Raw genomic sequence first — 27,278 nt, 5'->3', positions numbered from 1 at the left:
GTAGTAGTAGATACTAGATCGATCTATCGACTATTCTAAAAATAAAAAAGAGTCAAAAGACTAAATCAATCAGCAATCTAGTCTAGATCTAATGATCTATAGTATTAGGAAGTATACTTTATATACTATTTACTATACTTAACTCAGTCAGTTAATTAATACTCGACTACTTAAAACTTAGTCTTAGTACTAAATAATACTTATAATAGTTATATAAGATAATAAGTTACTAGTCTAGTTAGACTCTAGTTATTAGGACCAGTGACAGTGTCCCAGTCACGCCCATGCCAGGGACAGTGCGTTTTGTGACACTAGGCGTGACTAGAGCAGGGGTTTAGACTTAGTGACAGTGCAGTGAGCGACTGACACCGAGTGAGTGCTTTTTGAAGTTTTTGTGTAGATCTAGATATGATATAAATTAACTAATAACTTAATTTAAGTCTCTATCTAATTTAGTAATTATATATCAAAGTATTAGTTTACATGACTAGATATGCACAATCATGTGGTAAAACTTCCCATCGAAGGACCCTTTTGAAGAATGTTATGCAAGTTTCAGCGCCACGCTGCCTATTGCTTCAGTAATCAGGTCACAAGTTTACCGGCTTGACGGTGTCAGAAGTATCTCCCTCTAAAGAAAAAAAAAAATTAAATATTAAGATCAAGGCGTCAATGCCAGGAAGTGTCTTTTTAGATATATATATATATGATATATATTATATAGTATACATGCTTTTGGCCTAGAGATCTAATTTTGAAGTCTTGATATTGTTATAACTGTGGAGGCAATGCAGATAAGGGAATTGTGTGCGTGTAATCAGCCGACCGCCCAGGCTTTCCCCCAGCAATGGAGAGGTCACTCCATCTCTGACAGAATCAGCTGACACAGATAACAGTGGCAAGTGCTTGGCAACTATTCAGCATAGATTTGTGTTGTAAACAGTACTGAGGCCAGTCACATAGGATGGGTTCTGTGACATCCAGAAAGGACAAGTGAAGCTCTATCGGTTTTGAGAAGGCTTTCAGGGAACCTATGTAAAGAGAGAAGGTGACAGTCAAAATGGTTTGGTTTGGATTCAAAGTGAGGACACTTCACAAGTACGAGACAAAGTCAAGTTCAGTACAGTGAGTCCAGTGTGAAGGTGGTACAGAACAGTTGAATCCAGTTCGAGCCTGGGATGAGGTGAAGAGGCCAGTAGAGTTTGGTACATCAGTATGGTTATCTACTTTGAAGCATTTGTACATTCATTGTTACATGTTGTCAGTGGTTCAGTATTGGCTGTGATTTATTAGTCATTAGTTACTTTACACATTATTTGGAGCCATGACTTCTCAAGCTCTTTGAGTTCTCAATGATGCATTGTGCAGAGTATTTATTTGTGTCTGAATATAGACAGATGTTACAATATTTAAATCTAGTAGTGCTTATTGAACTTTAGATAGAGTAGTTTATTTATTCCGGACATTACATGAATTTTGGACAACTTGAAGTGTTGATTTTACCTCGTTTTGACGCGATTAATTTGCAAAAGTGAGGGTTTGTGCACTGTGCATGTCCATTTTCAATCAATTCTATGTCACTTTCGTTCGTTTTCAATATTTTCCAGACAGTATACATCATTTTTAAAGTTGCATGGTAAGCCATTTTTATTTCTGTCACCTGGATAAACTTAGCTAGCTTCCGGATGAAAAGTTTTTTTTTGGTTCCTGTTAAATGTTGTGCACTTTCAAAATTGATAATTACGTTCATTTATAGACAGAGCATCACTTGTTACATTGACTGTGCTTCATTTATAGACAGGGCATCACTTGTTACATTGACTGTGCTTCATTTATAGACAGAGCATTACTTGTTACATTGACTGTGCTTCATTTATAGACAGAGCATCACTTGTTACATTGACTGTGCTTCATTTATAGACAGAGCATCACTTGTTACATTGACTGTGCTTCATTTATAGACAGAGCATCACTTGTTACATTGACTGTGCTTCATTTATAGACAGAGCATCACTTGTTACATTGACTGTGCTTCATTAATAGACAGAGCATCAGTTGTTACATTGACTGTGCTTCATTTATAGACAGAGCATCACTTGTTACATTGACTGTGCTTCATTTATAGACAGAGCATCACTTGTTACATTGACTGTGCTTCATTTATAGACAGAGCATCACTTGTTACATTGACTGTGCTTCATTTATAGACAGAGCATCACTTGTTACATTGACTGTGCTTCATTTATAGACAGAGCATCACTTGTTACATTGACTGTGCTTCATTTATAGACAGAGCTTCACTTGTTACATTGACTGTGCTTCATTAATAGACAGAGCATCAGTTGTTACATTGACTGTGCTTCATTTATAGACAGAGCATCACTTGTTACATTGACTGTGCTTCATTTATAGACAGAGCATCACTTGTTACATTGACTGTGCTTCAAAGATGTGTCATTAAAATCTTAAAGCGGTGTTGGGATTCAGATTTTAAAAAGCAATGGAAAATTTATTTCGGACAACTCTCCAAGAATAAAAAATGACCAAAAAAAATAGCCAAAATTAATATTTTTTTTTATGCTTCTATGAACCAGACCTAGTCTATTTTCTTTTGATAGTCTATGAGATTTTTCTATTTACTAAATAATTTTTTTTCCTATTTCTAATCTAGTCTTAGCCTATAATATTTTTTTCACTCTTCTTTTCACACTTTCATTATTTCATGCTATATTATAGCATTCATAATTATTGTTATTGTGATATTATTGTTAAAAAGTTAAAGATGGTCACTTTAATTTTATTTTTATTTATTTTCACCAATTGTGAATAATATTGAAATTGTAAATATATAAATTTGAATACAGCTGTATATAAATCTTTCTAAGCCTGTAAAAAAATCTTTGTTTTTTTTTTTTTCTTTAATTTTTTTTTTTTTTTTACTTTTTGGTGAAAGTAAATAATATTAATAACATGTTCATGCTCAGAAACCACAAAACAAAAAAATTAAAAAAAAATAAAACCTAATTTAAAATTATATATTAATAAGAATAGTGAAAAATTAATACACACAACATAAAATAAAAAGTCCAAATTAAAGTAAAGCTCTCAATAAAACATGCAAACATAAAATAAACTACAAATTAATATAGGCTACAATCTTCATCATTTAAGTCTATTCAGTCATACAATATAAACTGATTTTAGTATGACAAAACTACTTTGAAATTAAAAATAAATCTATATTGTCTTATTGGAAATGCATGGGGTATCTTAGAATTTAGTTAATATTAATATAAAATTAAAATCTGAGTTTATTGAAGCCTGAAATAAATTATGGTGTCCGAAATCAAATAAACTGTGACAAATCTGTCCGAATTAAATAATGACACATGGTCTCTTTTGACCTTAAATATAATAAAAAATATAGGATAGGGGTACACAAATAAGTAGACAACCTTTTCTTCTTAAATTAAAGAACATTTTGGTACTTCATTTTCGTTTCTATGTCAAACAATTATCAAATAATGCGCTGTCAAAGTCAAACTTTGAAATTTTGGCCTGTAGGTGTCCAAATAGCATAAACTACTCTAATAATTTTTAACGTTTTACTCCAATTTTTGGATGAGTCTTACTCTGCAAGTGACTGGTCTAAAATGTTTTTGTTATGAAATGGCTGTTATTTATTAACGTTTTGTTTTCTCTACCTACAGATCTTTGAATCAGCTTGTTGACTTTAAAATCATTCTGTATAAATAAATATAGAAATGCTGTAAAATGTTTGACATTATTGTTCTAACAGAAGGTTACACCCAGCTGGACTCAAAAGGTATAGACTTTATTTTTTTTCTTTGTTTTCTTGAAATCATTTTTTTTTTATTCAAGAATACTTAAGGACTTAATGGTATTAATCATTTATAACTTTTTAACCCATTGACATTTTTTTAATGTTTAAATATTACTGAAACCCTTGGATTTAAAGGTTCTGTTTTTTTGTTTTTTAAAACCTATTCTGTATTTGCCAATAGATGGTAAAACTTTTAATTTAGAGACCATGGCTTCTCAGCTCAATAAGTTGGCAGTTATCTATCCTTACATATTCTGACATACTATTGGGACCTACATGCACTCTCTCTCTCTCTCTCTGTCCTAGTTGATCTAGATCTAACTGCAAGATCTATATGTGATATGATGACTTCAATGATTTATTCTGGGTTTGATTTGCCCCCCCCCCCCCTTCTTTCCCTTGTTAACCCCCCCCCCCCCCCCAAATCTTCACATAAGCTATTGTAATTAAGCTAGATGTCAAATCATTATAATTGCATACAAATGGTGTTATTATTGATAATTAGTGCTATTGTATTCTATAATCTACTTTTAAAAGGCTTCATCATAAATAAAGTTCATAATTTGATTCAATTTGAAAAGATGTGGTAACACATATTTTTTTTTTATACTTGAGCAACATTTAAAAAAAACAAAAAACAACAACAACCAATGAATAAGAAAATATTTATTCCTTTGATTTATAAAATTTTAGACCAATTTATTCTCCTACTTTAATATTATGAAATTTGCTGTATAATACATATTTTTTTTTTTTTTCAAAATCTACAATGATGTTAATATATGGTTTACTTTGAAGGAACTGTTAGATCATGTAGCACTGTCACACTTACTAAAAGGTCCCCACCGCAACATTATTGTTAATACCGGGAACCCTTGGGGAAAGGGACTTACTTCTCAAAGGTAAACTTTAATTTTACTTTCATTTTTTATTTTCCCTTTTTTAGGATATATTTACCTCTAGATGATCTGCACATCTTTGTGAATAGATTTGTGTCCGAACCTTATATAGGCCAGACTAGATTTGTATCCGAACTTTATATAGGCCAGACTAGATTTGTATCTGAACTTCTTTGGTCACCTACTGAATACATGTAGGATTGCTTCGATCCAATATTTTCCATCTAAATAGCTTTGTATTGCTAATTGTCTATAAATCTGTCTTTCATCCAGTAAAATCTTTTCTTATATAATACTGATACTTGGACTCATGCATTTCTTAACATTTTTACAGATGTTTAGTGTTTCATTTTGGCTAATTCAGACAGATATTTTATGTCTATTTGAACTATTTCTCAGAAAGAAAGGCACTTAAAGTATTAGACCATAATTGAAAAAAATGATTAACATGCTTTAATCTTTCACTAGTTCCTGTTTCGAACCTTGCAATCTATTGTGCAGATGATTATGTGGCCAGCACAATGACCAACTGCCTTTACTTTTCCCAACTAAAGTTAGGTACCCTACCTATTTCTTCTTGGGACTAGAATTCTTGCTTAGCCTTTAAGATCAGTTTTCATCTCCAAACCAAGTATTTCTCAAATATTTGCTGGTTGAAAACAATAAGAATTTCATTTGTGCCGCCTTAAGTTGGCTGGAGAATTTTTTAGCGCTGTAGGCTTTTACAATGAAGGCTTTTAGAATGTAATGAAAAAGAAGACATATTATTATAAAACAATATTCTGATTTTTTTTATGATAAATATTTACAATATGTATAGAATCCAAATTTATGTATCGGTATTAAATGTTCATTGACTCGCTGTTTTTCTTCCGCCCCCCCTTTCACATTTTTTCAAATTGTCACTCCCCACAGTTTGAGAAATACTGTCCTAGCCAAAACCTCTTGCAGGGATAGAAGCAGTCTGGTTCTAACTTTGGACCATAGTGGTGACATTCTAAAACACATACCAAAATAACTAGGCAGCCATCTCTTCTGTCGACTAGTTGCTTGCATCCCTCTCTGCACTCAGAATGACAGTCACAGAGTCAGTTCTGTCCACTCCTTGCTCGATACTTTCCCCCTTTATAATTCACCAGATGAAGGACAAATGATGTTGTAACATGACCATACATTGTTTATGGTTTTATCAGTAATCAATAGGGCACCATGAGAAGGAATCAACTTCAAAACACTTGTCACAGTACAAATAATGTTGTTGTTTTTTGAACTAAAACAGATGTTTAGACACAATTTATATTTGTCTTCATATTGTTACTACTTTAAAACATTTAAATACTGTACTCTTCCCTTTGAGGCCACATACTTTTTTTTCTTTAAGGTCAAGTGCATTTGTCTTTGAGGCCAAGTACCCTTTTCTTTTTAGGCCAAGTACTCTTTAGTTTAAGACAAGTACTCTTCTCTTTGAGGCCAAGCCATTCATGAGACAATTCCAGTACATCATTTTCTTGCGACTAGTCATCTGGCCTGCATTTTGACAACCTAAAATAACTTTCTCCAACATAATTCACATACATAAGATCTGACTTACATAAAATAAGAGTTAAGATCTTTTTTTACTATTTAGAATCTGTGTATGCTCTGCAGCTTTGAGTGACCAGGGTTTGAAACCTGAAGACATCCACTATGTTATTTGCTTAAATGGACACATAAAACAGATTGGCAACCTCAACCTCTTCTCTGGAGCTGTCCATTGTGTAGGCTATGATATTTGTCAACATGATCAGTACTTACTGCATGAGTTGAAAGAGGTATCTACAGACTAATATTTTTTGTTTTTAGTGTTTTGTGCAGGCACAGTTTAAATTCTTTGTATTGCTCCCCTTTGATTGTAGTAGTTGCATAGATAAAGATTTTGTAGACATAATAATGCAACTAGCGAAGCTTCCCTTTGCTATCTTAATATCCATATAGCTGGTGAAGTAAAAGTTCATCAGTCGCTGGGCCATTTGAAGAGCTCTTTGTCAAACTCAGAGATTATTCAAATCAGGTCTTAAATGTAACTTTTCTATGGGAAGATTGGACAGACATCTTAATGTAGACAGAAAATGTGATTGTTCTACAAATTTATTCTTAAACACTCAAACATTCATAAATGTTCTCAAATCTTAAGGCAGTTCTCAAACAGAATCAAACTATCCAACTCATCACATTCCATTTAAATTCCTCTTCTGCTATACCATGGCATTATGATGTAGCCTGATTTAGACATTTTTAGTTTTTGACATGCTGAAGTTGAAGTTTTGTTAGTTGACTGGCTTGCATTTTGAACATGTTTATGTATTTGTATTGATGATGTTTACTTCTTATATCCTTGAGTTATTTTTGTGTAAAACAAGATAAGAAATAGAAAACTTCATTGTTACACTGACTGTTTAAATATAGCTAAGTAATTTTTCCCTATTTCCTTCATTTGTTAGTAAACAAAGCAATTGGCTTGTTTTATCAACTACTTTTCATTTGTCATTAATAATTGCATACAATGTTTAATTTCTTTAAATATCTTTGCCTGCTGAACTACATAGAGTGTCATCATTATCCTTTCCTTTAAGTTCGGGGGCAACACAGAGTATGATGAATGTATATGTCAGATCCTTTCTATGTGCTAATTTCTTAGTATAAAAAAAAATAGAACTTAGTATAAAAAATCAGAACAAATTAATTTCTTAATAAATAAAAATACAAATCATTTTGTTTGAATAAAAACATCATTTCAATCTTGAAATAGCTTGAAGAAGCCATCAGTTAAGTGAATATCTCATGTTTACTTTTTTACAAATATCTTTCTGAGTCCTTCCCTATGTTACTGCACATTATGGATAAACTTTTCTTTATTTATTCTTGATACTGCAGGTCTTATTTGTTCTTCCTGCAGGGGATGCCCTTCAACATAGATGAGGATGTAGAAATATGGCCAACACCTGGTCATACAGGAAATGATGTGTCGGTGGTGGTGAAGAAGGCTAATCTTGGAGTATTAGCAGTGGTTGGTTAGTTGTTTTTTTGTTGTTGTTGTTAGGTGGTGTGAGAAAAGTACAACCTTCTGCTTGACACAGAAAATCATGTTGAAGGATTGTACTATCCAGCTTTAAAAAGTATGGTTAAAGTTCTCTTTCCAACCTTGCAATCAAACGCAAGATGATGTAAAGGTCATATGTTTCTGTGGCCCCCTGGTTCGGAAGCCAAGGGCTTTACTGTTCAGCCATTGGGCCTCGTGTTTATTTTCAAACTGATGTTTAATGTTTTTTCAATTTTGTGTTTCACAGGGGATTTATTTTATTGTGAAGGTGACCTTTTCTCCCCCTCCCTTTGGCTAAAAAAAAGTGAGCAACCACATCTCCAGGTGCAATCAAGATATACCATATTGGAGATGGCTGACTTTATCATACCAGGACATGGACCTACGTTTAAGGTGCATTTAAGTTGTTTTGTCCTTCCCTTTGGCATGAGTCTGTCTTATATGTTTACAGCATTGTCATTTTCATATTTTCATATTTGATGTTTGGTACATATTCATGTAGGTTCTATTTTTAAGCACATTATCATGTTTTAATATTAACATTAATACATTCTATAACAGACATTGATGGAAGGAGGTCCACTTTGTGCATATTAAATAGGTGTACTTTTACTATTCGGCCAACTACCTGGCAGTGATATTTGACCGGAGCCAAATATGGCAGAATGGGGAAAAAAGGCCAAATATTCGACAGAAGCCGGAGCGACTATCCGGTGCTCCCCTATTACATTGCTATGAATTCAAGAAGAAGGTCTTTTACTTTGTGAAAGGTGAAAGGTTTTGTAATAGACTATAACAACAAGAGTCTCAATTAACACATTGAATTTTTTTAGTCTTCCATTCGTCTCCTTTACTCCAGCATCTTGTTATGAGTCTGACCCACTTTTACACACAGTCCTGACTTACACACTTTCTTTGCTGTTCACTCAACCATTTACAATGAAGATCAACTGGTCATTTCTTACACAGGCACACACACACTGCACTACCAGCCACTCAAAACACATTCACTTACTAAGGTTTTTCTATGACCTTTCGCTTGTAGGCCTTCATTCAATTCTTTTTCTTGATTTTTCTATTGATTTTCATGTGAGCGAAGAGCTTTACCCTCTTTTAATACTCAAGGTAGCTTACACATATGATGTGCTAAATTATAGAATGTAATTCTTATATTAAGGACTGCATCTTAATTTCTAGGCACCTCTTCTCTTTGTCTTGTATAGATAAGTCTAATCAGAGGTAACACTATAATAAGGAAATAACACAGGTGTAAGGCCAAAAATATTAAGGCAGTTAATGCTGATGAACAATGTCGAACAAGAAGTTTAATACATAATGAAGATAACTGTTAAATGTTGTATTATCTAAACATCTACTACTTCAGAAACTAAAGCCGACCTGACTCAAGAGCTGCAAAGAAGTCTTCTATTAACCTTTTGCTCTACTTCCTAAATCTAGTCCTGGATAAAACACATATGAACTGTGTAAAAGTATATCTAGATTTATCCTTGACTATCAGATGTGTTATTTGTTTGCTAGACAACTCAACCCTATTATACACAAGGAAAAACACCTGGCAGTCTTTTCATCATTTAAAGCAAATAATCGACTAGACTAGAATCACTAGACCTATCTGACCAATAGACCAATACAACACACATTTATGGTCTACTGTCCAACATTTAGTGTTCTAGCCTGTTTATTTTAGGGCAGAGAGGAAGGGCTGTAGATGAAAGTGTTACTTTTTTTTTTCTAGGGTTGATTACCCAGATGCTCTGAGCAGATAACTGTAAATGTGTAAGTCAAGAAATCTAGATCTCAGTTCTGCAGACTATAGAATCTATTATATAGGCCAACGCTTCCGAACCATCTGTCAAATGTTTAACTGTCTGTTTTAAGTTGAATCTATAAAAAAGATAAACATCTAAGTTCTCCTATTATTGACAAATTATAGTTTGGCACTAATTAATTAATTAAAACCACCAATTATTGTTCTAAAATGCTTCAGCTTCCCACTATAAATTAACAAAAGTAAGCAGAGCATAAGACGTAAACACAACCATGTGATGTAAACATAACCATGTGACTCAGAAGAAATTTGGAACAACCCCATTTGCCATCACTGTTCTAGATCAACAAATATTAGATTATAATTTAATCTAAATTTTATACTAATTACTAAATCTAGTAAATTTTAGGATCTAATCATTCTATCATTAATTTAGATCTAGTCATCTAGACTAGCGTCACGATTACGCTAGATGTCTAGATCTGGAAAATCTAGATTAATCTAGATTTAGACTTTACATAGTGAAAGAGTAGATGATACTAAAAATTGATAAAGATTTTTAGAATCTAGGTAAGATCTAAAATTATAAGAAGATCCAATACTATAAGAACTACTCTGAATTTAGATCTTAACTTGGTCAGAGTCTCTATATTCTATCATTTAGTCTAGTAGTAGTAATCTAGATTAGTTTCTAGCTGTAGTCTGTATTTAATATATACTTTATAGACTTTTTTAGAATGGTAGAGATATTTAGTATATTATTATGGAATTTATACACAGTTCTGGTTAGTGTGATTCCAGCCCCCACCTCATTGTGGTTGCCCTGGGGTGGTCAAGAAGAACTGTTTTTTTTTTTTGGTTGTGGTTTCATGGCCACGACCAATGTAAAATAGCCACGCAGCTCTGTCCCAGCTTGTTGGAAATATGGCAAGCTTAGTAGCCACTGTACCTGACTCACCAGGTTCGGAATGAAGGCAAAAAGCTGGAGGTCAATGTGCTAGCTGAAGAAGACTTGAACAAGTGAGTCCAGCCAATTTCAACATTACAATACCATTGCACTGAAAGACTGCACAAAACAGGAAGAGTTGAAGATAACCTTATCAAACAAGTTCCAGCTCCTAGAAGAGGAGACAGTAGAACAGACATGGCAGAAACTGAAAAAAAAACCCAGTAACCTTCACATGCCAAGAAGTACTGGGTCTCAAGTCATAACCCACAAGGAGTGGAGTTCAGCAGAAACTCTTCAGAAGATCAAGGAAAGAAGAGAGAAAGAAGAAGGCATGAACAACAGTAAAACAAGAACAGCAAAAGGAAAAGCACAAAAAAGAATATGCTGAAATAGATAGGAGTATCAAGCATAGCATCAGAACAGACAGGCAAAACTACATTGAAGCACTAGCAAAAGAAGCAGCTCTTCAGAACAGTACCAAAGAACTGTAACCAGTCATCAAAAATATATCTGGAAAATTTGCCATGTCAGAGAGGCCAGTAAAGGACAAAAATGGTGACTTGATAACAGACGAAGAGGACAAAAGAAGAGACTGGTCGATCATTTCCAAGAGCTTCTTTACAGACCTACTCCTGTCAACCCACCAAAGATACCGCCAGCTGTAAGAGACCTATCAAGTGCAGTGCACCCACTAAAGAAAAGTAAAGTAAAGTTCCCCTTTCAGACCTTGTGGTCTATAGGGCAGATGATGTAAATGTCATCTGTTTCTGTGGCCTAGGGTTAACAAGGGTGTCATGTGTCCAGCACAACGACCAACCGCCTTTACATTTTCCCTAACTAATGTCTGTCAGGTACCCATTAGAGCTGGGTGGACTCAGAGGCGCCCGAGGATCCCGAAATTAAAAATCCCAGTCTTCACCAGGATTCGAACCCCAGTCCCCAGTTTGGAAGCCAAGCACTTTACCGCTCAGCCACCGCGCCTCCACCCACTAAAGAGCTGACTATTTATTTGAAGAAGTAGTTGATAACAACACAAAACATATTCATCTATTGGAATCTGCAATAGAAAAATTTGATGTAAGATTCAAGCATATATTGTATTTGTCCTCACTGTCATGAGCTCTTTTGCAGAGTAGCATTGTCTCTATTCAATCACACTGAAGAAATCTAATTAGAATGTATCTTTCTTGAGTTTAATTTCTTCAAACTTGATTCAATCAAATAAGCTATCCAACAATACAAAAATTAACATGAATCACTTTTATGAAATAGCTGGCTATCTTACAATATTGTCAAATAACTGAAGTACATAAACTACTAGTTGAATAATGACCACTGAACAATGATATTTAGGAAGCTTCGTGTTGCCTGGCCTTTCTTGCTACATAATTCTTAGTCTTCTACCTATTCCTGACTACTCATGCATGTTTACCTAAACATCTCTTCAAGGTCATCTAAAAGAATGACCTATTAACCTTGTGGTTCACTCACAGACTCCACTTTTAGTCCACTTGACTAGTTAACTTATTCTTGGAATTAAGGCACTTAACATTATTTCTTGTACCATGACAAAAATTGTTTTCTTCCTACTTGAGCTATGATTGTACAGAATGTTACTGGTCTCTGCCCAGATTTTCAACTGTTCATTGTATTCACAAAACTTTTTTTTTTATAAAAGGCTTCCATTCTGTATTCTGTTTGTTCATTTGGCTTCAAACAAGCTACAAAATGAATGTCTGTCCTTGTGTCACTTTGATCTCTAATAAGTTCACAATCTCCATCAAATATTTCGCTTACACCACTCTTGACGACGTCTTCAATAGTTTCTGTGTTCTCCTCATTATCTTCTGTACTCTCTCTTCCTCACCCAGGCTCGCTATATTAAGTCTGTTTAGTGCCACTCTGACAAATACACTGCCATGTCTCACAAAAAACTTTTCCATCTTGAAAGACCAGGTCCCAACCATCTTTCTTTGCCTTCACACTTGTAAAAAACTTTGTCACCATTTTCTGATGCTTGAACTTTAGAATGCAGGGCTCATTGTATTCTTTCACTTGAATCAACTATGTTATTCTTAATTAGGAGAGAAAGTCTAAATTACACTTTTTTTTTCTTAAGTTCATTCGAGAGTAGTAGTTGCTGTTTGTTTTGACAGGTTGAACTAGAGGAGCAAAAAAGAACTAAAGAAAACCTTAGGAAGAGAATGCGTGAAGTAAAGAAACTGGATATAACAACTGACAATCTGTGAGTCTTGAAAAATATATTTATTTACTTATTTTTTTACCATGTTTTTATCAAATATATGAATATGTTTTTTTCTTACTTAAAATGTGAGACAAATAAAACAGGGTTCTCAATTCTATATGAATAGAACAATATCTTAATTAAAGAGCCTTTTTATTACCCTCTTTTTGTTCTGTACATTGTCTACTTTAAGATTTAAAATTACATTGCCCAAGCTAATGTGCATTTTGGACATAAATTATAATAGGATGTCTAAATAAGATAACTTCCTAAACTTAAGAGTTGCAATTTCCTACTAATACCAATGGATGACACTGTTAGACATTGTTATGTACAAAATAATATCCTAGAATTAGCAAAAAACAAGAACAAAGCTTTTTAAATATTTACTCTCTTTCTGAAACAGTAAAAGGAAAAAAAAAACAATTAACTTAGTGAATGTATTATGAAAACAATGTAAGGAACATCATAATATATAAAGCAAAACATTTTGGCAAATATTTTTTTAATGGTAAAGTCAGTCTATATCCTCTTAGCACACTCATCAAAAAAATGTAGGCTTTCATTTATTGACTTATTCAGACAGACTTAGCTTGAAATACATAAAAAGTGAAATTAAAATAATTTTTTTTTTTAAAAAAAAAAAGCTTATCAGATGATCCAATTATTGTCAGCTTTAGTAGAAAAGGTTGAAGATACTAGAAAAAGATTAGCATTAGCCTACTATAAACATATACACCTTAGTCAAGAGTGAGACCAACTCATGATCTTTTTAATGCCTATGAAAATGTCTTAGAAGGCACTGCAACAATAGAAAAATGAGATTTCTTCTTCTTATATAATACAGACGTTACTTCAAAAAAGAAGATGATTACGTCCTACGCGTCATGCATTTAGTCGTGCATATTAACCAATGACTTAAATTCTGCCAAGTCACTGGTTTTCCTGGCTAGCTCAGGCAACCCATTCCATGCTCTAATAGCACTAGGGAAGAAGGAGCATTTGTTAAATATTTTGACAAGATCTGGACAATCAGTAGAGAGAGTTTTGTAGGTGAAGGAGAGCTGAGAAAAGTACAACCGCCACATTTCTGTATTTAAATTCCAGTGTTTCTCATACTGGGGAAAGGGAGAGGGGCTTAAAGGTCCTGACAAAGGGGGACGGGGCAGTCAATAAAATTTTAGAAGCAAAATAAAAGTTTGAATGTCATTAAAGTTATCACTCCATGTTTGAATATTAACACACACACACAAAAAATGTGATTCTTACCGTTGCTTCAATAAATTAAAATATTTTAAATAAAAGGCATCCTTCACCTTTTTAGTAGGACCTTTTAAAAATGTATACTGTTTCATGAGATGTGACAGCATGAAGTCATTTCAAAGTAACTCCGCAAATGTGACTTTATGTCTGAGTGGTTGAAATTCTCTCGACTTTTGCGATCATGCCTTAACATTAATAGTCTTTTTTATGCTTGAGGACATTTGTCTTATTTGTGTATCTGTGTTGATCTCAGAAGCTGTTTTTTTTTTAACTTTAAAAAAAAGAAAAAAAAAATTTTAGTCAACATTCACTTTTGGATAGTTTCATTTCAGTTTTCTAAATGATTCAACTAAACACTTTATTTCTAATTCATTTTTTTAAATTGACAATGTTTAAAATGAAACCAGTACGTCCCAACCCTATATTTCAACTGTAATAGGCTTTGCCAGAAATGTCAACTAAAAGTTTATTGCCTAGGCATCAGAAGTTTCTATTTAGTTTCAATTTTTTTTCTTGATCTCAGGGTCAAGTCTCTAGAAAGTTCATTGAAAGAAAAAGAGCATGAGGTGAAACAGGAGCAGCAGAGAAACAGAGAGCTGGATGCCAAATTTAAGAATCTACTCCAGGAGAAAGAAAGTATTGAAGCTCAGTGAGTGTTCTCATTATTTTTTGATGAACTTAAGTTGAAACAAATTCACTTTGAAGAGGACTGATTCTACATTGGCCTTGAGGGATTGTCAGCTGTAGATGGAAATGTTTTCATTGTCGCTGAACTCTGCAGTAACTTATATAACCTATATATAAGAACATTAGTTACATGCTAGGAAAATATTTTAAATTTCTGCAACATCAGTTTACAAAAGGAGGGGGGGGGGGAATTGGACCAAAATTTCCTAAAATTATTGTGAAGTCTATTCCCATCACTGGTATGTGTAACCACATATAAAACCACACTCCAACATAATTGTTCAGAGACAATACTATATTACTATATTGATTGTAAAGTATAACTTAACATTATGTAAAGGATCAATGAAAACAAGGCAGTTGAATCCTTGTTACATAATTCCCAAAATGTTTGCATGACAGAAGTGTGCTTATTATATAAAAGAGTGAAAAAAAAAAGGTTGATGACGGATCTAGATTTTTATAACTCTAGTGATTCACTAGGAATGTTAACCTTTCTTTAATTTCAGGCTTCAAAAAATACTTGATAATCATTACACAGAGAAGTCAAAGTTGAGTTCTAAGATTAAAAGTCTTCAAGAAGAGAAAAAAAAACTCAAAGATGTAAGAATTTAGTAAACTAGAAATAACATTTATTTCTTTGTCTTTGTCAAATCTATGACTACTGACATTATAGCTTATTGTTATAAAAAAACAACATGTCAATATGTTAATTGTCCTACAAAGCTCGATAAAACCTTGTTATAGCAACATAAAAATGGCCTACACATCTCTATAGTTATTTCTCGGAAGGTTGGACCACACAATAGTCCATCTTACACCCAAGTACAAACCAGTTTTAAAAAACAACAAAACCTGTAGTACAGTCCATCCAGTCATGGTCTGACGACGCTGTTTTACAGCTACAAAGTTGTCTGGAGCAAACAGATTGGGACATGTTTGTAAACAACTGCCCTGACATAGATGAACTTACCACAACCATTAATTTGTATATCCAGTTTTGTGAAAACAAGATTGTACCAAAGAAGAAAATTAAAACATTCAGTAATAATTGACCCTGGATGACCAAAGAAATAAAGGAAGCGATTCTATACAAAAAAAGAATGTTCAAGAGCAGTTCTTCTGAATTCATCTCAGCCAAAAGAGCCCTTAAAAAGAAATTATTTGAAGGAAAAGAGAGATTCAAGGAAAAAATTGAAAGCTCTTTCAAAAAAAATAACTCTAAAGCTTGTTGGAGTGGCTTGAAACAAATTACTGGCTACGTACCAAAGCGCAAAACAACGTGCGTCGCTGACAATAACAAATTTGTCAATGAATTAAATGATTTCTACTGCCGATTTGACTGCTTGAGAAAGACCACCATGATTTATTGGCATCATTTGAAAACAGTAATAAAAAACCAGTCTCAAGAACTGTTCAATAAACAAGAAGTGACTAAAGATATTTAAACAAGTAAACACCGCCAAAGCCTCGGGACCCGACAAAGTAACTTGTAAAGCTATGTGCGGAATAACTGGCTTATATCTTTTGTGCTATATTCAACAAGTCCTGGCAAATGCACAAAATGTCTTCCATTTGGAAGACATCTGAAATAATTCCAGTACCTAAAAAGAAGATCATTGTTTCCAAACATCGACCTATGCCAGTAGCACTTACATCAATTCCAATGAAGTGCCTGGAGAAAATGATTTTAAAACATCTACTGAAAGAAGTCGAAACAGGTCTTGACCGCAACAGTTCGCTTACAAACCGTCAAGAAGTATAGAAGATGCAATACTATTCATGCTGAATTGTCTATACCAGTGATGCCCAACCTTATACGGCCTGCGGGCCATTTTAATTTCTAACACTCGTGTCACGGGCCACTTTAACAAAAAGATACCAAAAAATGAAATAGAGAATAAATCATTTTAAATAGTTAATATTACAAATTTGTGGCTCCAATGGGCCTACTTACACCATAATTAAGTTACGTAACAAGGGTTTCAGTTGTCTTATACCTGAAAAAGTTTTCTACTAAAATAAGTACTTGTAAACATTGTGATCATACCATCAATTTTTGTTCGGAAATGTGCAAGGCTTATGTAGACAACACGGCGTAGAAATCTATTGTCCTTATTGTTCGAAATTTCTCAAGCTGGATTTGTAAGTCAATCAGTTCCAGTTGGTGTCACTCCTCAGCGGCAATAGTGTCATTGGCCTCCTTCAGTTGTAGGACGACTATGGTTCATCTCAGAGCACACTTCCTCATGTGGCTGTGGAGCCCTATTTTAGAGAGACACTCCCGTCCACAGATAGCGCAGGTTAAGGTGGCTTTTGCTTCGGTGGTAGAGGAGCTGGCCGTTTTTCGGTTGCTGTCACTCCTCAGCGGCAGTAGTAATTATTTCAAAATCTGCTGCTCTGTCATTTAGTTTTGAAGAGAAGAGATTTTCACCAACACCGTCTACTCGACTCATTTTGCTATTGTCATGCCAGAAAGGCTGACAGCTTCATTTTTTTTTCAGGCCGATTTTATTCCATCACTGCTAGCAAGCACCTTTTTATGCTTCATTTCTCTTGTTAATGTGAGCAACTCTGTAGCCTCCATTACAGTATACTCATTTCTTGACTTCTTGGTAAATATTTTTGTCAATCACTCAACTCTAGACGTAACTTTGCGATCTTTTCTTGGTGACTCAAACCAACAATGCCACCATATTTTTGTAATGGTTTGTTTTAGAATGCTGTTTATGCTATGTTCCTTAAAACACATTTTACAGATCAAACATGTTGGCTTATTATGTTCCACCAACAAAAAAAAAGATCTGTGAACTTTACCTGAAAGTTTCAACATCCAATTTTCGTTTCTTCAGCTCTCCCATTTCATTAACGTGCAAATGTTATACGATACGGCACCAATCATGTTGCTGTCAAAAGTACACGAACCAAAATGATGCAGAAAAGATGTGCAGTGTTACACACATGAAATGTCAAGGACACGGCTAGCTCTATACAGCCGCGGTATTGTCCAAGACTGTAAAACAACTGTCAATTCTTGTCGCCGAAAAAAAAACTAGTGTTCTTATAGAAAACAAATTAACATGAATAGTACAAGAAAATAGAATGAAGTCCATCGAAGAAAAGCTAGAGTCCTAACAGAAAAAAATTCATTTTTCAACCTTTTTTCCCTACATTTTGTGTAGATGTTTTGGCGGGCCGGTCCAAACCACGTCCCCCGGATCTGGCCCGCGGGCCGTAGTTTGAGCATCACTGGTCTATACCATCATCTTGATACTCAGAGACACTATGCCAGAGTATTATTCGTAGATTTTTCATCTGCATTCAACACCATCCAACCACCTCGCATGATACAAAAACTATCTAAATTGAATGTTAGCAAAAACATACAAGCTTGGATTCTAAACTTTCTTATCAAATGCCCACAATATGTAAATGTGAATGGCATGTGTAAGGCACAAGAGAGCTTAGCACTGGAGCGCTGCAGGGGTGCTTCCTGTTACCAGTATTGTATACCATATACACAAATGACATTCAGAGCCTATCAGCTGACACTCCCATCATAAAATTTGCTGACGACAAAGCAATCATTGGCCTTATTTCAGGTGACGAAAATCAGTACCATTCAATAATTGACACCTTTTACCAATGGTGTATAGACAAGTTTCTAATTTTAAATGTTCAGAAAACTAAAGAAATGATTATTGACTTTAGGAAAAATTAAGGCCATATTGCAGAAATTCAGATGAACAATCAAACCATAGAACAAATACAAGAATATAAATATCTAGGAACAACTAACAACAACAAACTGAAATGGAGTGAACAATGTCAAAACCTCTACACAAAAATTCACCAGCGACTCTTTTACCTTAGAAAGATAAAATTTAACATCGTCAAAACCATTATTTCACCTTTTTATACAGCAACCATCAGCAGTCTAATTAACTTTGCCATCACCTGCTGGTATGGTAACACTTCACTGGCACAAAGACTTAGACTAAATAGACTAATTAAAAAAGCATCGCACATCACTCAAATAAAGCTACCATCTCTTGAAGAGCTTTTTCATGAAAGATGCCTTTCCAAAACACTCTCGCTTCTTAAGGACAACCTGCACCCATTAAACCACTGTTACATAATATCTGAAAGAAGTGGTCATCTCCTTTCCATTAGAACAGAAAGATTTAAAAACTTCTTTATCCCACTTTCGGTCAGAGTGTTACAAGATCAGCTGTCGTCATCGAGAAGTACATAGAAGTTCAAATTCATAAAGCGCTGGTTGGGAATGTGTATGTGTTTCGTGTGTGAATGTTGTTCGAATTCCTCATCTATACTGTTAATGTACAGTAGTTATGCTGATGTTGTCATTTGTAGTCAAACTGAATTTCCATTTGATTGGATCAATAAAATTATCTTATCTTATCTTATAATATATAAATTGAACTGATGTCTTTCTATAAAATTGGTATTGCATTGATCAGTTTTATGTTTCAATGTCAGGAACTTGCTGCTCTTGAGGAGCTAATTGCCTAACTAGTGGAAGAAAGCAATCACACAAATACCAACCAGAAAATCCAGCTGTGTGACAAGAAAAATCAAGAAAACAATGAGCCAACAAAGGTATAGTTTATTGACACTTGACACCTTAATTTTCCTTGTAATAAAAGCAATAATGAGAAGTGCATGTCAAATGATATTCATATTCACTGGTAGAATGTATTTTTATTAAGCTATTTTTTAAAGTGAGTGCTTTGATTTTTATTTTGATAGAAGCACCAACGCCAGAAACTTATTTTGAACATTTTTAACGTTACCCATCAGCATGTTAGTTTTTTTTATTTTTTTAAAGAATTTAACTTTCTTATCCTACCCTTCTAGATCATTATAAACATCATTCATTGGTAAATATCTGGAGCTTGTCTGTATTCTTAGTTGTTAATGTTCAAGTCTTTGTGCCAAAGAACTGCTTTCAGATTTTATTGTGTAGGGACAGCCTTGTATTACTCCTGTCTTCAATTTAAAGGATAAATAAACATATAGTAACAACTATTTCAAGTATAGCGCAGCACATGGATTAGGTAATAAAATATCTGTCGACAATACTTAGCGCCAAAATGACTACTGCATCAAAAAGCCTTGTTTTAAGGATACTATTAGTTTAATGTGGTCTGTCTGTCTATCATATGTAGGTCTTAAAATTTGAAAAGCTTTTGAAAATCCCATTTCATGATATTTTGCAAAGGCTACATTTTCTGTTCTGAAAGCAAGCGCACCATTTTGTTTTCAAAATTATGTATTGTTGTCATTCTGCATGCACAAGGCGCAACAGTGCACTATTAGATCACTGTATATGAACTGGAGCAACTGGAATTCCATCTAAGTGGAAAAGGAAGAATATAATATTTTAGACGAGAACTTGGCTTGATCCCCCTAGAGTAATGGTTCAGCAAGGTTCTTTGTGTCGGTTGTCTAGTCAGGAAGTTGCCTAGGAAAACACCTATTGTTATGAAATGTTTTGAAAAATATATGCTTAAACAACTTGTAGCAAAAGTCAAGAACAGCCTTAATCCTGATCAATTTGCATTCAAAGCAGCTGGAGGAACTGAGGATGCCATTCTATTGCTTTTGGACCAGCTTTATAAGCATCTCGATATACCCAAAACATATGCACGAGTCCTCTTCGTAGATTTCTCCTCGGCTTTCAATACCATACAGCCACATCTAATGATAAACAAACTGAGTAACTTAAATGTAAGCCCTTACTTACAAGCATGGGTTCTAAACTTTTTAATCCAGTATGTTAAAGTCAACAACACCAAATCGTCAACTCGAGTACTATGTGCGGGTGCTCCACAAGGTTGTGTACTTTCTCCTGTACTATACATTCTTTACACTAATGACATAAGAAGCATCTATGACTCAGTTAAACTCATTAAATTTGCTGATGATACTGCCATAGTCGGTCTTATTTCAGGAGACGAAACTCAGTATCGAAGCTCAATAGAAGAGTTTACAAACTGGTGCACCTACAACTTTCTAGAACTGAATGTCACAAAAATTAAAGAACTTATAATAGATTTTAGAAAGAAAAAACAAACTATACGTGAACTGCAAATAAACACTACATCTATAGAGCAAGTAAAGGCATATAAATATCTAGGCATTATCATCAACAACAAGCTTTCATGGGAAGACCACCTTGGAACTCTGACAAAGAAAACAGCCCAGCGGCTCTTTTTTCTATACTAACTCAATAGCTTTAAACTAAACAATAAGATCCTTGACACATTTTACGGCGCGACAGTACAAAATCTGCTAACATACGGAATAAGTTGTTGGCAAGGTGCGACGTCTAGAAAACATCATTAAAAAAGCATCAAAAATTACACTCACAACATTACCACATTTAAAGGAACTTTTTGAACAAAAGTGCCTAAGAAAAATCGAAAAAATCTTGGAAGACAACGGCCACCCTAACCCATCAGAACTACGTCAGGTCATCGCGAAGTGGGCAACTGCTGTCAATCAAAACAAGAACAGAGCGGTACAAAAACTCGTTCGTACTTCACTCGGTCAGACTCTATCACTGCCACTCATTGATCAGGGAACATGAAATGCACCAAGATACATGTGTGTAGTCGCTGAATTAACTCTTTTTGTTGTGTCTGTTGTAATTATGTGTATTTTTCTGTTGTGTTGTCTTTATATGAGAAAAGAGTCCTTGTAATCACAACAAGTTTCCGTAAGGATCAATAAAGCAGTCTTAGTCTTAGTCTTGTGTGCATTCTTTTCAACATACAAAAACATTATTTTATGCTATAAGTTTTAAACAATAAGAATGTAATTCAGAAAAGTACAATCATTAGGTTAGGCTCATACTGAACTTTATCCTCATAACAATCAGTTCACTGAAAAAAACATGTCAGGTAATCTAGATACCCTCAGTTCAGAAGCCAAGAGCTCGACTACCAAACCCTGTTATTAATATTAAAAAGTTACCAAAACAAAAAAGTAACGTTTACCTTTCAGACCTTGTGATCTATGGGGCAGATGATCTTAGGTCATCTACTTCTTAAACCAATGGTTAATGAGCAGGCTGTAGGGCCACTGGGAAGGATGGATGGTTATTTGGCCAGCAAAATGACCAACTGCTTTTACTTTCCCCAACTAATGTCAGGTACCCATTAGAGTTGGTTGGACTCAGGGGCGCCATAAAAATCCCAGATTTGAACCCAGGATCCCAGATTTGGAAACCAAGTTCTCAACCACTCAGCCACTGCGCCCCATTATAAATATTAAGAATGTAATAACAATAATAATACCTCAGCAGTCAGCCAAACAAAATACTTTCTCCTGCACACATCTACTTTGTATAGAAGGAGATAGGATTGTGGTTGTTGATAGTTTATACCTATTGATATTTCTTTTTTACCTGTCTAGGTGGATCTAGTGGAGGGCTCCCTCTGATCTTATGTGAAAACACAAACTCTCTTTGAAATTTATTTTTAAAAATTATTATGGCTCCTGTTGGTATTTTAGAAATACATTGAGCTGCAAAATGAACACCCCATATAATACCCCATCATTCTGCAGGAGGTCTGGACTAAGTAAACTATCTTCAACTCTGATGTAAAACATTTTACAAAAAAAAACATATTCCAATTCTGACTCTGATAATGCTTTCTGCTTCTTCTTCAACTTACCACATACATATGTTGTTTTTTGCACAGGTCAAAGAGCAAAACAAACAATGTGAACATTTGAGCGACTCTGACAGCGCTGAAATAGATCTGTGAGTGTTGATTAAAATTACAAGTATTTTATCAAATATATTATTTTGTTTCTCAACTTTGTGAAATTACATGAAGCAGATCTGACTAGTATATTCCAGTCTTTTTATTACCCTATGTTCTGTACATTGTCTGCTCTAGCATTACTTGTATGGTGTATCTTTTTGTTTATATTTACTCACATTCTGAAACAACAAAAGGAAAAAAAGCAATTTAAGCTTACTGAATTCAGAAAGAAAATAAATAAAGCTAAACAATTAGAAAGAAATATTTTTTTTTTTTTAATCTTGAATGGATAAATCAGTATCTAACTTCTTTGCACATTTAATATTTTACAAGAGACAGTTCAATTTTCCTGCAGGAAGACGTGGGATGGCAGCCAATAGACCATGAACAACCAAGCAGCCATTCCGTGTAAGCCATCATTTATTGAATTATTCATTTATACTTATCTTGAAATATTTTTGAAAAAAAAACAAGTAATGGTCAAGACAAGCAGTCATATATATAAATATATTAATTCTCGGTTAACTGTTTACAATTGTAATTTTTGTTGCCTTAGAAAAAGACTAATAAAACTACATCTCTATGTTATAGCTAGGAGTGAAGAGAACTTGAGAAACACAAGCAATGAAGTTAGTAACATAAAGTCAAGGTTGATAGTATCAACTCTGTCTGTCTGTCTGTCCAAAAGTTTGTACACAATATTTCTCTGACACCCAATCTTAAGCTGAAATTCGCACAATTATTTCTTTTACCTGAAAACACAAGAATCAATTAAAAAAATTAATCAATTAGTACCCTAACCTGCACCCATGAGGGGGATCTTCACCACCCATAGGGGTAACAGCGGTGGGTTTTGAACTGGTTAGCAAGCCTTTCTCACATCCCCACCACGTGAAGGTACACTCGCTAGAGCATACAGTGGTAGCTCACTGAGAGCCATGTTTGCTCACGTACTTAGCCATCATAGTGGGTAACAACTGGCCACTTCAATACATGTGTACTGCTCCGAGTACCAAAGACAACTGACTTAAATTGAGTTAAGTAATAATCACTTCCTCTTCTTCTTTGAGGTTTTTCTCATGCTATCACCTTTTTTACCCAAGGTGAACAAATAACATAGTGGCTGAGTGGTAAAGGACTTGACTTCTGAACCAAGGGGTCATGGGTTCAAGTCCTGATGAAGATGGATTTTAATTTTTGTGATTTCTAGGACACTGAGTCAACCCAAGTTGAATGTGTTCCTAGCATTAGTTGAGGATAATTAAAGGTGGTTGTTTGTTGTGCTGGCCACATGACACCTTTGTTAACCTTTGGCCACAGAAACAGATGACCTTACATAACAGGTTTTTTTTTATAAATAAACAAACAAAACAACATTTAAACCCATTAGCCACTTCTGCTGTCCAGAACGTTTTAGTCCTATACTGTTTTTATCAGATGTTCCTAAAACCCCTTTTCAATATTTGAAACTTTTTAAATTAAATATTTCTTCAGTCTCATTGCTAGGTTAATTACAAATCATTATGGAGAAAACTGATTTTATTTTTCATTAAAAGGAAGAATCTTTATACCTTATTTTCAGTTATAATCTCTATTTTTCTAGCTGTAGTTTGTATTTTTATATTAAATACAAAAATGTGACCTGCTTCTCTTTGCTTAAGATTATAAAGGTAATCGGGGGTAGGATTTATACAATGTTCAATATCAAATGGTTAATTTTTGGTAAACTCTTTAATTTCTTCAAATTTATCAGTCTTAGAGAAATTGATTTAAAAATTTGTCTTGGGAAATGCTATTAGGATGTAGCTTATATCTTTCAAGACAATTTGTGTATATTTTAAATTGCTCTCTTTTCAGGATGTGGAGCGTGAAAAAATCATGCTAGTGAAACAGCTGACACAATTTAGATCAGTAAGTTATATCTTTTACAATCAAAGTTGATCTTAAGGACCATACAGAAAAAAAAAGTAAAGTTTCCCTTTCAGACCTTGAGATCTATGGCGCAGATGATGTTAAGGCCATCTGTTTCTATTGCCAACGGTCAAATAGCAGGATGCCATGTGGCCAGCACAATGACCAACCACCTTTACTTTGCCCAACTAAAGTCAGGTACCCATTAGAGTTGGGTGGACTCAGGGGCGCCCTAAAAATCCCGAAATTTAAATTCCCAGTCTTCCCTAAGATTCCAACCCAGGACCCCAGTTTCAGAAGCCAAGCGCTTAACCCCTCATCCACCACCACCCCTTATTCCATATGCTTAAACAAATTCCTGCAAGTTCTCCTTCTTCCCTAGTGCCATTAGAAAATGGAAAGGGTTGCTCAAATCATCCAGGAAAACCGAGGACTTAGCAAAAAGTCATTGATTAACATGCATGACTAGTTTGAAAGGCGTAGGACCTAATTACCTTTTTATTTGATACAAAGTCTGTAAGTAAAATTGTGATAAGAATAGAATAAGAAAATGAATCTGATTAACAAATATTTGTTTTTCTCTTCAGAAATACAACTACATAACCAGACAGAAAGACAAAGAAATCCAGGTAAGAATAAAAAAAGCTATGAAAATTTTTAGACAATACATTTTTTTTTCTTAAAGGTGTCAGAGAAATAAGATTAAAAACCTTTTTTTTTTCCCAGAGACTCAAAAGTGAACTGGAGCGGTAAGTATCTTGCCTAACTCTTTCTTTTTAGCACTTTTTTGTTCTAGATTAATGCTTGGTTTTTTTTTCTGTAAAAATATTCACTTGTGGTTGAAACAGACAAGTCTTGAAATGGAGAAAAGGGATTGCTCTTCTTCTTCTTCTATAATACAGACGTTACTTCAAAAAAGAAGATGATTACATCCCATGCGTCTTGCATTCAGTCATGCATATTAACCAATGACTTAAATTAAATATTAGACCTAGACTATAGTCTATAGCAGGGTTAGCAAATTATGGGCTGCAGGCCACATGCGGCCCGTAAGAATATGCGGTCTGCGGACACATACAGAAATCAGGTGTGTCCACAATATATACATATAAAAATGCAAATAAATTAAAACTAATTTTAAATATCTTTATAAATATTTGGCAATGTCTCATAAAATGTTTCATGTAAATGAAGATTATTCTGATTGGCTATATTTCAATACATTCAATTAAAACAGTAGTGGCCTTAGGGGGTAGCCAGTGGGGCAACCGCCCCCCTGCAATTAGAGATTCCATTGTTATAGTCAACTTCGAAAACCAGATCAGTTCTCATAAACTAAGATATTTGATAGTATATGATTTGATACAAATTATTATGTAAGTTCTTAACATACTTTTGGTTACAAATTCTCATTCTGTTTGGAAAAGACAGCATCACATAACCTGCAGTATTTTTTTTTAAACCTTTTTTTTTTAAATTTCTTTAAATTACAGTGTACAAATTACAACTTGTGAATTGTTCTTTGCATTATCATTACATGATACATTTCATGTGAGGACAAAGAATCCGCTACTAGCCCTAAACTTTTATAAACTCAACAGAGCATCACATCTTCATTTAATATACTCCAGCTATAGCATGCTTTGGTATTCAATGTATTCTAATGTTTAAAATAAAAAAGCTAAATAAAATTTTTTTTTTTTTCTTTCAGCCAATATGAAAAAGAGTGATTTTCACAGCATGACAGTTTTTTCTTAGAAGACTTTTCACAGTGTCAACTTTGTATTGTGGCTTTCTTCAATTGTCATAAAGATCAGTGAATTCTGTTAATTCTAGATTTGAAATTTTGTAACTTAATACTGTGATTAAATACTGAATTGTACCTCACCCTTGTTATTTTTATCTGTACAGCCAATGATTATGAATGTTAAGAATTCCAGTTTTTTCAAATTATGAATTGGGTACAGGCTGAGAATATTATTTGAATTATGGCTTTAAAAACAAAATAGTTTAATTTTTATTATAACAAGTTTGATTGCACTAAAGTGTTCAACTAAAATAAAGTAGTTATTAAACTAAAATTTTATCATGAATTTCAAAATATAGTTAACCAAACAAACTTTTCATAACTTTTGTATTGGAGGGGGGGGGGGGTTGAATTTGACCTATATAGGCCTAGATATAATTATTCAACTGTATGCCTACAGTTTGATCTTATTCTTTTAACTTTGTACAAATATTTATCCATAATAAAATCAGTAATAAGGAAAATGTTTCTTACATAAACATTAATGCACAATAAAATAATGTTTAAAATGCTAGCACAATACAAATGTCTAGAATAAAAACATAGAGCCTGGAAGCTCAAAATTGGAACCAGTGAAATCTGCCCATGTGGAGTGTCACCAGATAATGCCCACCATATCCTCCAAAACTGCTCTCTTTACCAAGAGGCCCGTACTAGACACTGGCCCCATAACACCTCAATAGAAAGAAAACTATACGGAGAGATCCCTGATTTGGAAACCACAGCGCAGTTCATCACATGTATTGGTCTAGTCATCTGAACGCTTTAACATAAAATGAGAACAAAGAAGAAGTATAGAACCTACTGATAACATTTGTGTTAGTGGAGCCAGGAGAACCTACACCTAGCTTTTGTGGAGATATCTACCTTCTACAAGTTTCATTACAGATCTACTTGATAAGACCATATACACTATAAACACTTATGTACATTTGTTCATACACATATGTGATTCAATGTAGTTAAGACTGCCCAAATTAAGCTTGTCGCAGTTAGTAATGTTGTTGAG

At 34.1% G+C, this 27,278-nt stretch overlaps 1 pseudogene; it reads left to right on the top strand.

Annotated features, from left to right (window-relative positions):
• Positions 1-963: 963 nt before the first annotated feature.
• On the top strand, positions 964-26,344 carry LOC106077034 (uncharacterized; annotated as a pseudogene).
• Positions 26,345-27,278: the final 934 nt, after the last annotated feature.

This window comes from Biomphalaria glabrata, chromosome 2, assembly GCF_947242115.1.
Source record: "Biomphalaria glabrata chromosome 2, xgBioGlab47.1, whole genome shotgun sequence".
Lineage (NCBI taxonomy): Eukaryota > Metazoa > Mollusca > Gastropoda > Planorbidae > Biomphalaria > Biomphalaria glabrata.
This window is presented reverse-complemented; position numbering and strand designations above follow the sequence as displayed.